This window comes from Formica exsecta, unplaced genomic scaffold (assembly GCF_003651465.1).
Source record: "Formica exsecta isolate Colony F162 unplaced genomic scaffold, ASM365146v1 scaffold76, whole genome shotgun sequence".
Classification (NCBI taxonomy): Eukaryota; Metazoa; Arthropoda; class Insecta; order Hymenoptera; family Formicidae; genus Formica; species Formica exsecta.
Window position 1 is genome coordinate 78,229 of NW_021853527.1, and position 11,496 is coordinate 89,724.

General features: G+C 30.9%; 1 protein-coding gene across 1 annotated transcript in view; it reads right to left on the reverse strand.

The window, feature by feature from the left end:
• Positions 1-11,418, reverse strand: part of LOC115243925 (calpain-A) — a 41,212-nt gene extending 29,794 nt beyond the window's left edge. Inside the window, exon 1 of the mRNA XM_029821228.1 lies at positions 11,245-11,418. The gene's annotated coding sequence lies outside the window, so the exon portion shown is untranslated. The remainder of the gene's footprint in view (positions 1-11,244) is intronic.
• Positions 11,419-11,496: the final 78 nt, after the last annotated feature.

Consider the following 11,496-nt stretch of genomic DNA (forward strand, 5'->3'; position numbering starts at 1 on the left):
TCGCGAAATTACAAGAGAAATTACACTTTGGACGCTTATGACACTGACGCATCGCCATTATATTTACAAGCGTCCCAAATAAGGTTAGGTCCTATCCAGACAAATTATTCGCATAAATGCATAATGTATATTCATATATAGGGTGTCTCAAAGCACTCTAGACAACACTCGTGAGCTGGTAGAGTACAGTAAACTGAACAGAAAAGTCCTTTACCATTTTGCAATTTTCGCAATAATTATTGAAATATTAATTAAAAAAGATTGGCGAATGAGCGCGCATTTCGCGCGGCTAGACCATGGGACGTGCACTCTAGGCATGCCAGCGGCGAATTTCGCATGGCAACAAAAAGTTTGACCTCGAGCGTACCCTGACTCTTGTCGCGAGGCCAAACTTTTCGTTGCCGTGTGATACTGCGAAGCTTGCACGCCTAGAGCGTACGTCCCACGGTCTAATCGCGCGAAACGCGCACTCATTTGTCAATCCTTTTTAATTAATATTTCAATAATTATTGCGAAAATTGCAAAATGGTAAAGGACTTTTCTGTTCAGTTTACTGTATTCTACCAGTTCACGAGCGTTGTCTAAGGTGCTTTGGGATACCCTGTATACACACAGAAAAATATTATTCTATTGCTAAGTAAAATGATTACTCAGTTTACTTTACTTCTTTTAAGTAACAGTTATCTTTAACAAAGAATATTTTCTTAATAATAGTCTTAAAATAGACTTGTCACAAATTTTAGAAATACTCATTATCATGTACTCAAAAAAGTAAATATTTTCTTTTGAAGAATATTATAAAATTTTATCGAAGAAAAGTCAGATATGGTTAATTTAATGTAAGAAAATTTATTAGATCAGAAAAATTTAATGTATTTCTTTCAATTATATAATTTAATATTCTTGATTGAAGTATTAAATTTATTAGGATTCAGAATATATTTTGAATAAATTTGATGCTTATGATGAACTTATCATAGATTTGCGGATATATGAACTTTTGAAATACTTGAAACAAGTAATATTTATTTGTATATAGTATGTATTTTTTTGTGTGTATCCATAAAGAAGAAATTAACCAATCAAATGTCTAATATATAGGATGTCATATTGCTACTTTCTGTGTGTGTAAAGCTGGCGTATCATTTCGTGGAAATTCACAAATAATTAAGAGTTCTGATTTTTTATTTTCAATAGTTCTAGAGTTCTTGACAGTTTAAACAAATAGTTCTGGCCATTAAACCAACGAAAATGCCTTAGGACAAACTGAGACGCCAACTTCACGCAGCGTCACATTTTTCCTTATTAGTAATTGTCAGAATTGAAAAGATTTATCTTTCTACATGAGTTCTAAGAAGAGTTCTGCCTTTTAAAAGCAAAAAAATATTGATTAAGATGAAATAAAGACAAGTGGATCCCTATATCTATATAAATATAGAAATGAGACGCCGGTCGATTTTCGATAGTTCTGCTTATTCTAAAACAGTTCTTATATAGTTCTGGGCATGTACATTACCCTTCCAGAGAATTTTGATAATAAAAACAATTAAAAATTTTTTTAAACAATTATATTACCTCAAAAACGCATATTTTTGAGTATAAAGATGAGACGCTGGCTGTATTTCGATAGATCTATCGATTCTAAGTGACATTTCGTGTCAGTCTGTAATCACTTTTAATTTCTAGAGAGAGTTCTATGAGTAAAAATTATTAGAATATTTACTAAATAAATTACATCGCCCGAGACTCCGAACGTATAAGTATCGGGGTGCGTACACTGTTGTTTCTCTACAATTTTATGGATTCTAAAAATGTTGTATTACTGTAAAAGCGTATTGTTTTAAAAGTTTTTATCTCGTTCTTAGCATAACGCAGAACCACGGCGTGGACATGGCGAGATTATGGTTCTTCTTTTGTATTTTTCTTGTTTTCTTTGTCTTTTTTTATTTTTTATTTATTTTTGTATATTTTGTTTTTTATAATTTTTTTTGTAATGTTTGTTTAACAAAATTTTTATATGTTAGGTAGGTGTTATAGTATTTTTAGTATTTTACTGAAGCATATAGCAGTACATGATCATGCATTTGTTTGATAATATTTCGATTCGTTTAGATTTTAAATCATCGTATTCATATCAAGAAGCTCCTGTAAATAACAAAGCGATATAATGACGCATACTTTTTAAATAATTTATAACTTCTCTAAGTACATATTTATTGTTGTTTATGATATTTTTGGCAATATTAACTAAATTATAGATATTAGTTTTTAAATAATTAATATCTGTTAAAACACTTGTATCAATCATAATGTGTGGTCCATAATTTTCATTTATGTAGCATGAATTATTGCATTTGACATATGCTTGCTTTAATGTTAATGTGTCATTAAGAACATCTTAAAAAGCCTTTATTCAACAATATGTCGACATTAATGTTCATAGCTGTGAATTTTCTCTCGTTCGAAAGATTGTACACTTTGCATGTCTTATTTCTTGTGAAACTTGATAGAGAGATAAAAGTATATTCAGTTAAATGGGCAGCGTTGCACATCGAATCTAAAGAATTGAAGCGTCTAATATATTTTGACGACTAAAAAAATGATATTTCAATGAGAAAGGAGGCTCTTTCTACATATTTGTTTTTGGTGACTTTTCCTGTAGATGCAATTTTTAATGCCAATTGCAAAAAAGCGATCGTCGATTTTTTATAAAATATGTTTATATTCAATTTATATGCATACCTATCATGTGTATTGTAATATCAAAGAGAGCATCAAAAGCACATGTATTGTGTATCATTATATTTTCTCATTGTAATTTTACAGGTTGACAAAAAGAATTACCATATTTCATAATAGGTATGACGATTGTATGACCCCTATTAAGTTAGCTCCCCCATCAGCGCTAAATAAATTCTAACTTACAATTAGATTAAAATTAGGTGTTAATTAGGTGCTAATAAGGTGCCGAAGTCTAAAATTAGGTCAAAAATTAGCTCAAATCGTTTGGCAGAAAATTAGATGGATACTTAAAATTTTACTTTGGATATATCTTAACGATTTCTGAGAACACTTAATTAGCACTTAATTATTATGTATTTGTTTTTTAATAATTATTTTATTTGTATATTTTTTTATATGAGACGGGGGGAGGCAGCTTAATGTTAAGCTAGCTCCCTTCTAGTATATATCCCCAGCAAGCAAAATGATGCAAACTTTGCGCAAAGTTTGCAGCAAACCCGAGCATGCCTTTACAGCAAAATTGTGACAAGGTGTGTCCGCAAAAAGCTTAGCTTTTGCTGGCAAGGCTTGTCGCAATAGTGTGATACACATTTTGCGCAAATAATAGAGCAAATCTTGCCGTGCACGGCATGACAGCAAATTTGTGGCAAGAACAGGACAAACCTTGCTGTGCACGGGATGACAGCAAATTTATGGCAAGAATAGGGCAAACCTTGCCATGCACGATATGATAGCAAATTTGTAACAAGATCAGAACAAACCTTGCTGTGCATGGCATAATAGCAAATTTATGGTAATTTTCTATACGGGGTGAGTGATTCAGGACTTCTGTGACAAATTGTGAGAAACGATAAATCTCGCAGAGAGGACTATTTTGTGAAACAATCCGTTCTTTGTTTGACACGTCGTTTTTAGAAGCTATGCGACCGCGCAGACAAAGTCTTAGATGACATTTATTATAATTATGAGATGATGATAATATATGAATAATTGAAAATGAATTTATAATATGATGAATATATGAATTATATATATATATATATACAGGGTGTCCCAAAGCACCCTTGACAACGCTCGTCAGCAAGTAAAGCACAGTAAACTGAACAGAAAAGTCCTGTAACATTTTTTTCTATAACGCTTAATAAAGGAGTTATTATTGAGTAAAATCTGGCCAATCAGCGTCGACTTTTACACCTTGTCGCAAAGCTTTGGCAAAACGTGATTTTAACATTCTTGGTTATCTGGGTCTAATTTTACATGAATATGAATATAAAACAAGTCCATTCTATTGAATGAAAGCATACACTTAAACAGTATATAATTCCTTCTAAAATGTATTCTAATAAATGATAAAACCAGAAAAGATCAAATATTTTTTTTGCATTTATTGATTTATTAAATATGCTTATGAAACAAGTCCATCTGTTTTGTAATAAAAAGAATTTTCTTTCTATTGCTTTCTATATTTTGATATTTATTTACTTACACAATTTATATTATTATTATTGATTATACGGTTTGTATGCAGTTTAACTTCTATATTAAAAAAAATTATATCTATAAAATATCTATACAGTTTAACTTCTCTCTGTATTAACATTATATCTATAAAAATAAAATTATATCTTATTAAAATTATTAATATCGTGTTTTAAAATCTGTTAAGTGATTGACACTAAGAGATTGAGATTAAGACACGTTGTGATTGTGTCCGCTGAAATTCATTATGGTATAAGCTTTGTAAATAACTTCGCAACAAAATTAGGAGATCACTTAAAATCAGTGTTGAAAAGGATCAAATTCAAATTCACGTATCCTTGCAAAAAATGGTCGTAGAGCAATATTTAAAAAAGCATTTTAAAATTTGAAACCTCAACTTTTCGATGGTTTAACGGAGATTTCCTTACAAATATTATACTACAAATGACGCTACTTTGAAGCGAGCATTGCAAAATTGTAGAAAGAATTTCAACTTTGATGGCGTGCACGAGGAGAACAAAATTTTTTCTACCAACTTTATTAATTATATCTTAAAATTAAACATTTTCTCTTTAAAATGCATTTTTAATCATTGCGCTACGATTTTTTTTAACTGAATTATGATGATTTGAAATGAATAGTGCATTTTCATTGCTTTTTCTGCAAAAAGCTGTATTCTGGCCGGTACTGGCATTGGTACACCCAAGGTGTACCCACGAGGAGATTACACGGTCGGACTTACACCTCGTGTGTGTGTGTGTGTGTGTGCGCGCGCGCACATGCGTGCGTGTGCGTGTATACGCACGTCTTAAAATCGTGTGTTAGCACCTCTACGAAACAACATTACTGTGTTCATCCGTCACTAAGTCCAGATCAAAACCAAATTGAGCACATTTGGGACCTTCTTGGTCGTCGATTAAGAGATTTTCCTAATCCATTCCAAAATTTACAGGAATTGGGCGAAACTCTTCAAAAAATCTGGCGTGAAATTCTGCAAGACCTAATTCAAAGATTTATCAACATGCGGAAATACTGTGAAGAAATAATTCGTCGTAGAGAAGCTAACACACGATTCTAAGCATGCGTATACATATACGCACATGCACGCATGTAAACACACACACGCGCGCGCGCACACGTGCCCACACGGACGGACACACACACATATTCACAGTCAGACATGAGGTGTAAGTCCGACGCTGCAACCTCCTCGTGGGTACACCTTGGGTGAACCAATGCTAATACCGGCGACAAAATATAGCTTTTTATGATACAGAAAAAGCACTGAAAATGCACTATTTATTTCAAATCATCATAACTCAATGAAAAGAAATCATAGCGCAATGATTAAAAATGCATTTTAAAGAGGAAATGTTTAATTTTAAAGTACATTTAATAAAGTTGATAGAAAAAATTTTGTTCTCCCCGTGCACGCCATCAAAGTTGAAGTTCTTTCTACAATTTTGCAATGCTCACTTTAAAGTTGCGTCATTTGTAATAAAATGTTTGTAGGGAAATCTCCGTTAGATTATTGAAAAGTTGAGGTTTCAAACTTTAAAATGCTTTTTAAAATATCGCTCTACGACCATTGTCCGCAAAGATACGTAAATTTGAGTTTGATCCTTTTCAACACTGATTTTAAGTAATTCCTAATTTTGTTGCAAAGTGTATATACTATTTACATAATTTCTTCTAAAAAAGAATTTCCTTTCTATTGAATAACTCTTTAAAAAATAAATCACGTCAATGTATATAGTGTATAATGTAGTACTTTATATTTTGCAGAAAAAATTTTGAATTTTAACTTTTTACAAAAAGCAGTCATATCCCATTAAAAAAAGCCTCACAGAGGTAAAAAAAAGTACGCCAAGTACATAAAAAATATCCTTTGTACGCAACAAAAAGTTTAAAAATATATTTACCTCTAAAAAATAACTTATAAAAAAATCAAATAAAATTTACATAAAGCTCTGATAAATATAATAAATATAAGGAATAACAATCAATAAGAGCCAGCGGGGTGTAGAAAGCGCTAAGGAATAGAATGTTAATAATAACTAACGAACGCGAACGTTTCGGTCCCTTTCTTGGACCTTCATGAGCGTATTAATACAAATTAGATTAAAAATAGATCGGAGTAATAATCGGAGTCATACAATCTCGAGAAGTAAAACGTCGGTATGGAGAAGTCATCGCAGTCCGGTTAAAACGTAATCAAAAGTCATTGTCCATAAGGTACGCTCTTCTGAGGTTGATGGACCACCAGAAGTATAAACCTAATAATCAATTTGTCAATATGCTGTTTTTTATTGTATTGATCGCAAGCATCTCTTTGCCTAAAACATCAAAATTACGAGGAAACGCACGCTCGACGGAAATGATAATTCATAGCAATATAATACAGAGAACTTACAGAGAGAGGTGTAAAGATTTGCTTGTTATAAATATCGGCAACGGTCAAAAATTAAAAAACAAATATACAGCAAACAACACGGATAATAAATTAAACATAAAAATAAATTAAACAGTAATCAACACGCACTCCGTTTCAAACTCGAAACTAACGAACACGCAAACATATGGCAGACAGTTCGTAGACTGACAAATTTCAAAATATTTACCTAGAAGAGGTATATCAGAGGAACTGTTTACAAATAAATTCGGTAAGATAATCAAACGTTTGGAAGTTTTTCAATAGCGTTGACGTAAGCATGATATAAGCATTCCGTATCCGTCTGTAGATTCAAACTATTTTTTTGCCTTTTTATGAAAAGCATTTCCGAAATTAGGCGTTTGCTTAGGTGAGGTTCATTGTCTAAGATCTCGACGTCATTCCAATTAAAATCGTGATTAAGATTCAATCTATGATCCGTATAATAACTGAATTGTTAAAAGTATTTCTGCGTATATGATTACAATGTTCGTTGATTCTCGTTTGTAATCCATCAATCTCAAAGGAGCGCACCTTATGGACAATGACTTTTGATTATGTTTTAATCGAACTGCGATGACTTCTCCATACCGACGTTTTACTTCTCGAGATTGCATGACTCCGATTATTACCTCGATCTATTTTTAACCTTGTATTAATGCGCTGATGAAGGTCCAAAAAAGGGACCGGAACGTTCGCGTTCGTTAGTTATTATTAATATTATATTTTGCGCTTTCTACACCGCGTTGGCTCTTATTGCCTGTTATTACTTATAAAAAAATTTTTCCCTAAAAAATAAAAAATTCCTAAAAAATAAAAAATAAAAACTAAATATAAAGTCAATAGTAAATTAGCCAAGTACGTAGAAGCAGTCCAGTTTGTGAGGATTTGTAATTTAAAATAATATTTGTCATAAAATCAATCTTGTATTTATAGAAATATAGATTCTCTCGAGAAAACTAAAATGCATTTTATTTTTATTAAAAAATTACAGTATTATGTCCCCCCTCCAAAATAAATATTTTATATAATATATAAAATAGCACTATTATATTGCGGATTTTATTACAAATAGTAAATCATAAAACTACTTAACCCTTACTGTAATAACGTCGATTACATCGATCACCAATTTCAAATTTAAAAGTGCTCCGTGCCAAACTGATCGACTTGTTTTGAAATTAATCATAAGCTTTACCAGATAGGCCCGGAACGAAAAGGATTAAGATTAAAGTGACATACAGAAACTTGGCGTGTCCGGGTCGCATTATAAGTCATATATTTTTATTAATATATTGATAATGATTTCTGATAATCTTTTGCAAATTTTTATTTCAGATCGTGCACGCCAAGTATTTGTATGTCATTTTAATCTTAATCCTTTTCAGGCTTAACTGGTAAAGCTTATGATTAATTTCAAAACAAGTCGATCAGTTTGGCACGGGGCATTTTTAAATTCGAAATTGGTGATCGATGTAATCGATGTTATTGCAGTAAGGGTTAAGTAGTTTTATGATTTACTATTTGTAATAAAATCCGTAATATAATAGTGCTATTTTATATATTATACAAAATATTTATTTGGAGGAGAGGGACATAATAGTGCAATTTTTTATTAAAAATAAAATGCATTTTAATTTTCTCGAGAGAATCTATATTTCTATAAATGCAAGATTGATTTTATGACAAATACTATTTCAAATTACAAATCAAATTACTTCTATGTACTTGGCTAGTTAATTATTGGCTTCATATTTAGATTTTATTTTTTATTTTTTAGAGAAAAAAATTTTTTTAAGTTATTTTTTAGAAGTAAATATATTTTTAAACTTTTTGTTGCATACAAGGGATATTTTTTATGTACTTGGCGTACTTTTTTACCTTTGTAAGATTTTATTAATATATATAATTGTTTAAAAAAAATTCTAATTGTTTTTATCATCAGAACTCTTTGGAAAGCCAATATATATGCCTAAAACTATACGAGAACTGTTTTAGAATAAGCAAAACTTTCGATAATTGACTGGCGTCTCACTTCTATACTCGAAAATATGCGTTTTTGGAGCAAAATAATTGTTTGAAAAAATTTCTAATTGTTTTAATTATTAGATCTCTTTGGGAAGGTAACGCGCATGCCCAGAACTATACGACAACTGTTGTAGAATAAGCACAACTCTCGAAAATCGAGCGGCATCTCATCTCTAAATATAGATCTATAGATATAGGGATTCTATATTTCTATAAATGCAAGATTGATTTTATGACAAATACTATTTCAAATTACAAATCAAATTACTTCTATGTACTTGGCTAGTTAATTATTGGCTTCATATTTAGATTTTATTTTTTATTTTTTAGAGAAAAAAATTTTTTTAAGTTATTTTTTAGAAGTAAATATATTTTTAAACTTTTTGTTGCATACAAGGGATATTTTTTATGTACTTGGCGTACTTTTTTACCTTTGTAAGATTTTATTAATATATATAATTGTTTAAAAAAAATTCTAATTGTTTTTATCATCAGAACTCTTTGGAAAGCCAATATATATGCCTAAAACTATACGAGAACTGTTTTAGAATAAGCAAAACTTTCGATAATTGACTGGCGTCTCACTTCTATACTCGAAAATATGCGTTTTTGGAGCAAAATAATTGTTTGAAAAAATTTCTAATTGTTTTAATTATTAGATCTCTTTGGGAAGGTAACGCGCATGCCCAGAACTATACGACAACTGTTGTAGAATAAGCACAACTCTCGAAAATCGAGCGGCATCTCATCTCTAAATATAGATCTATAGATATAGGGATATAGGGATCCACTTGTTTTTATTTCATCTTAATTAATATTTTTTTGCTTTTAAAAAGCAGAACTCTTCTTAGAACTCAAAACTATAAATCTTTTTAATTCTGACTGATAAGGAAAATGTCGTAAGACAAAGTGAGACACTGCATGAAGTTGGCATCTTAGTTTGTCCTAAGGCATTTTCGTTGGTTTAAGGAGGCATACCCGTTTGAAACCTCGAAAAATGAGTACATTTTCTAGATTTTTTTGCAACGCAACGACTTGATAAAAATTTTTAATTTTTTTGCGATATTTTTTTGCAATATTATTCACTACTTAAATAAATATTTTCTTTTGGAAGTTATGAGAATATTTGCGAAGCTTCTCCAAATTTTAGGTGGCTGCACGGTGTGCATGAAAACGTTCGTAGATCATATCTGGAATCAAAAATCCAAGTTTTTTTTATTAGACATTGTAATAGCTATCTGCTATCCAAGCGTTTTTTCAAAATTCCGAAAAATAAGAAAATGGTGGCGTGTTGGGAAAAAGTTTCGGTTTTTTTTTTTTAAAAGTTCATCTTTTTTTTTATAACAAAAAAATGGTGAGTCAGATTTAAAAATGGCTTCGTTGGCAGGTGCGGAATCTTATTAGAAAGTCGCATGTAAAATTTAAAATCAATCCGTCGAACGTAGCCCGAGTTTTCATGCACACCGTGTATGAAAACATAAATCTGCAAATATTCGCATAACTATAAAAAAAAAAAATTTTTAAGCTGAAGATTTTTATTTAAGTAGTTAATAATATTGTATTAATATTGTAAAAAAAGTAAAAATTTTTATTAAATTGTTGCGCTGCAAAAAAATCTAAAAAAATGTACTCATTATTGGAGGTTTCAAATGGGTATGCCCTCTTAATGGCCAGGACTATTTGTTTAAACTATCAAGAACTCTACAACTATTGAAAATAAAGCCAGAACTCTTAATTATTTATAAATTTCCATGAAATGATACGCCAGTTTTACACACACAAACAAGAATTATGTATACATATATCTCTTTTTTCTTCTATATTAATTTCATGCAAGCTGCTTCTCTCTTCCAATAATCTAAAAGTCGCACTCTTCTGGTACTATTAAAATTCTGTAATCGTATCCAACGCTTTATTGATCTAGAGACACACCTTTGTGCAAAATGTACCAATTGTGTCACGGTCATTATGTATTAAAGTTGAAATTCCATCTGATGTATCAATTTACTCAGAAATTTAAAAATTACCGCGATATCAGTTGTAATTAGATGAATACGATCATTATAGCGCGAGAGAGACAATTTGACAATAAAATATAGTTATTAAGAATCATCTCAATGTGGCAATGATAAATGAAATTATCGTCATTTAAAATCAACAATTTAATTAATTTTTACCATTAACTCGTATTTATCACTCTTTGATAAAATAATTATCACTTATACAAAACTGTTATTATTTTTGAACGATTAGTGGTATTCAGAGTAGCTTTTGTCCAAAGATAAATGCACAATATCGCATCATTTCCCAAAGATATTCATTACATAACAGCAAATAATAATGATAACAATTAAATAAAATATAATAGCTAGAAATAAGATATATTAAAAGATATACACGAATATTTTTCATTATAAAAATTTTATCACGTGTGGAAAATTTCATGATGTCAGAGTTATTATACTCGAGCCTATCTATATCAAGATCAACTATAGTCTCTTATATGTATAGCGCGTTTTGCTAATCGTTATATTGCATATACGAACTTTTTTCTTGCACCGCACCTGTGATTTAGAAACGTCGTCGCGCGTTTTGCGTAAAGCAACACCGAATGATCGAGCACGCGATCGAGCCGGAACGAATGCGAACAAGCAAGTAATACATACTATACTGACTGACATCCGGTAAAAGATTTTTTCCGTTCCGGAACTATCCCTTCCCCTTCTCCTGTACATCGACGTCGGGACTAGTGACACGCCGGCGCCGACGCGTGAGCGGGTTGGCAGATTGGCGCTGATTACAAACGTCTTACTATG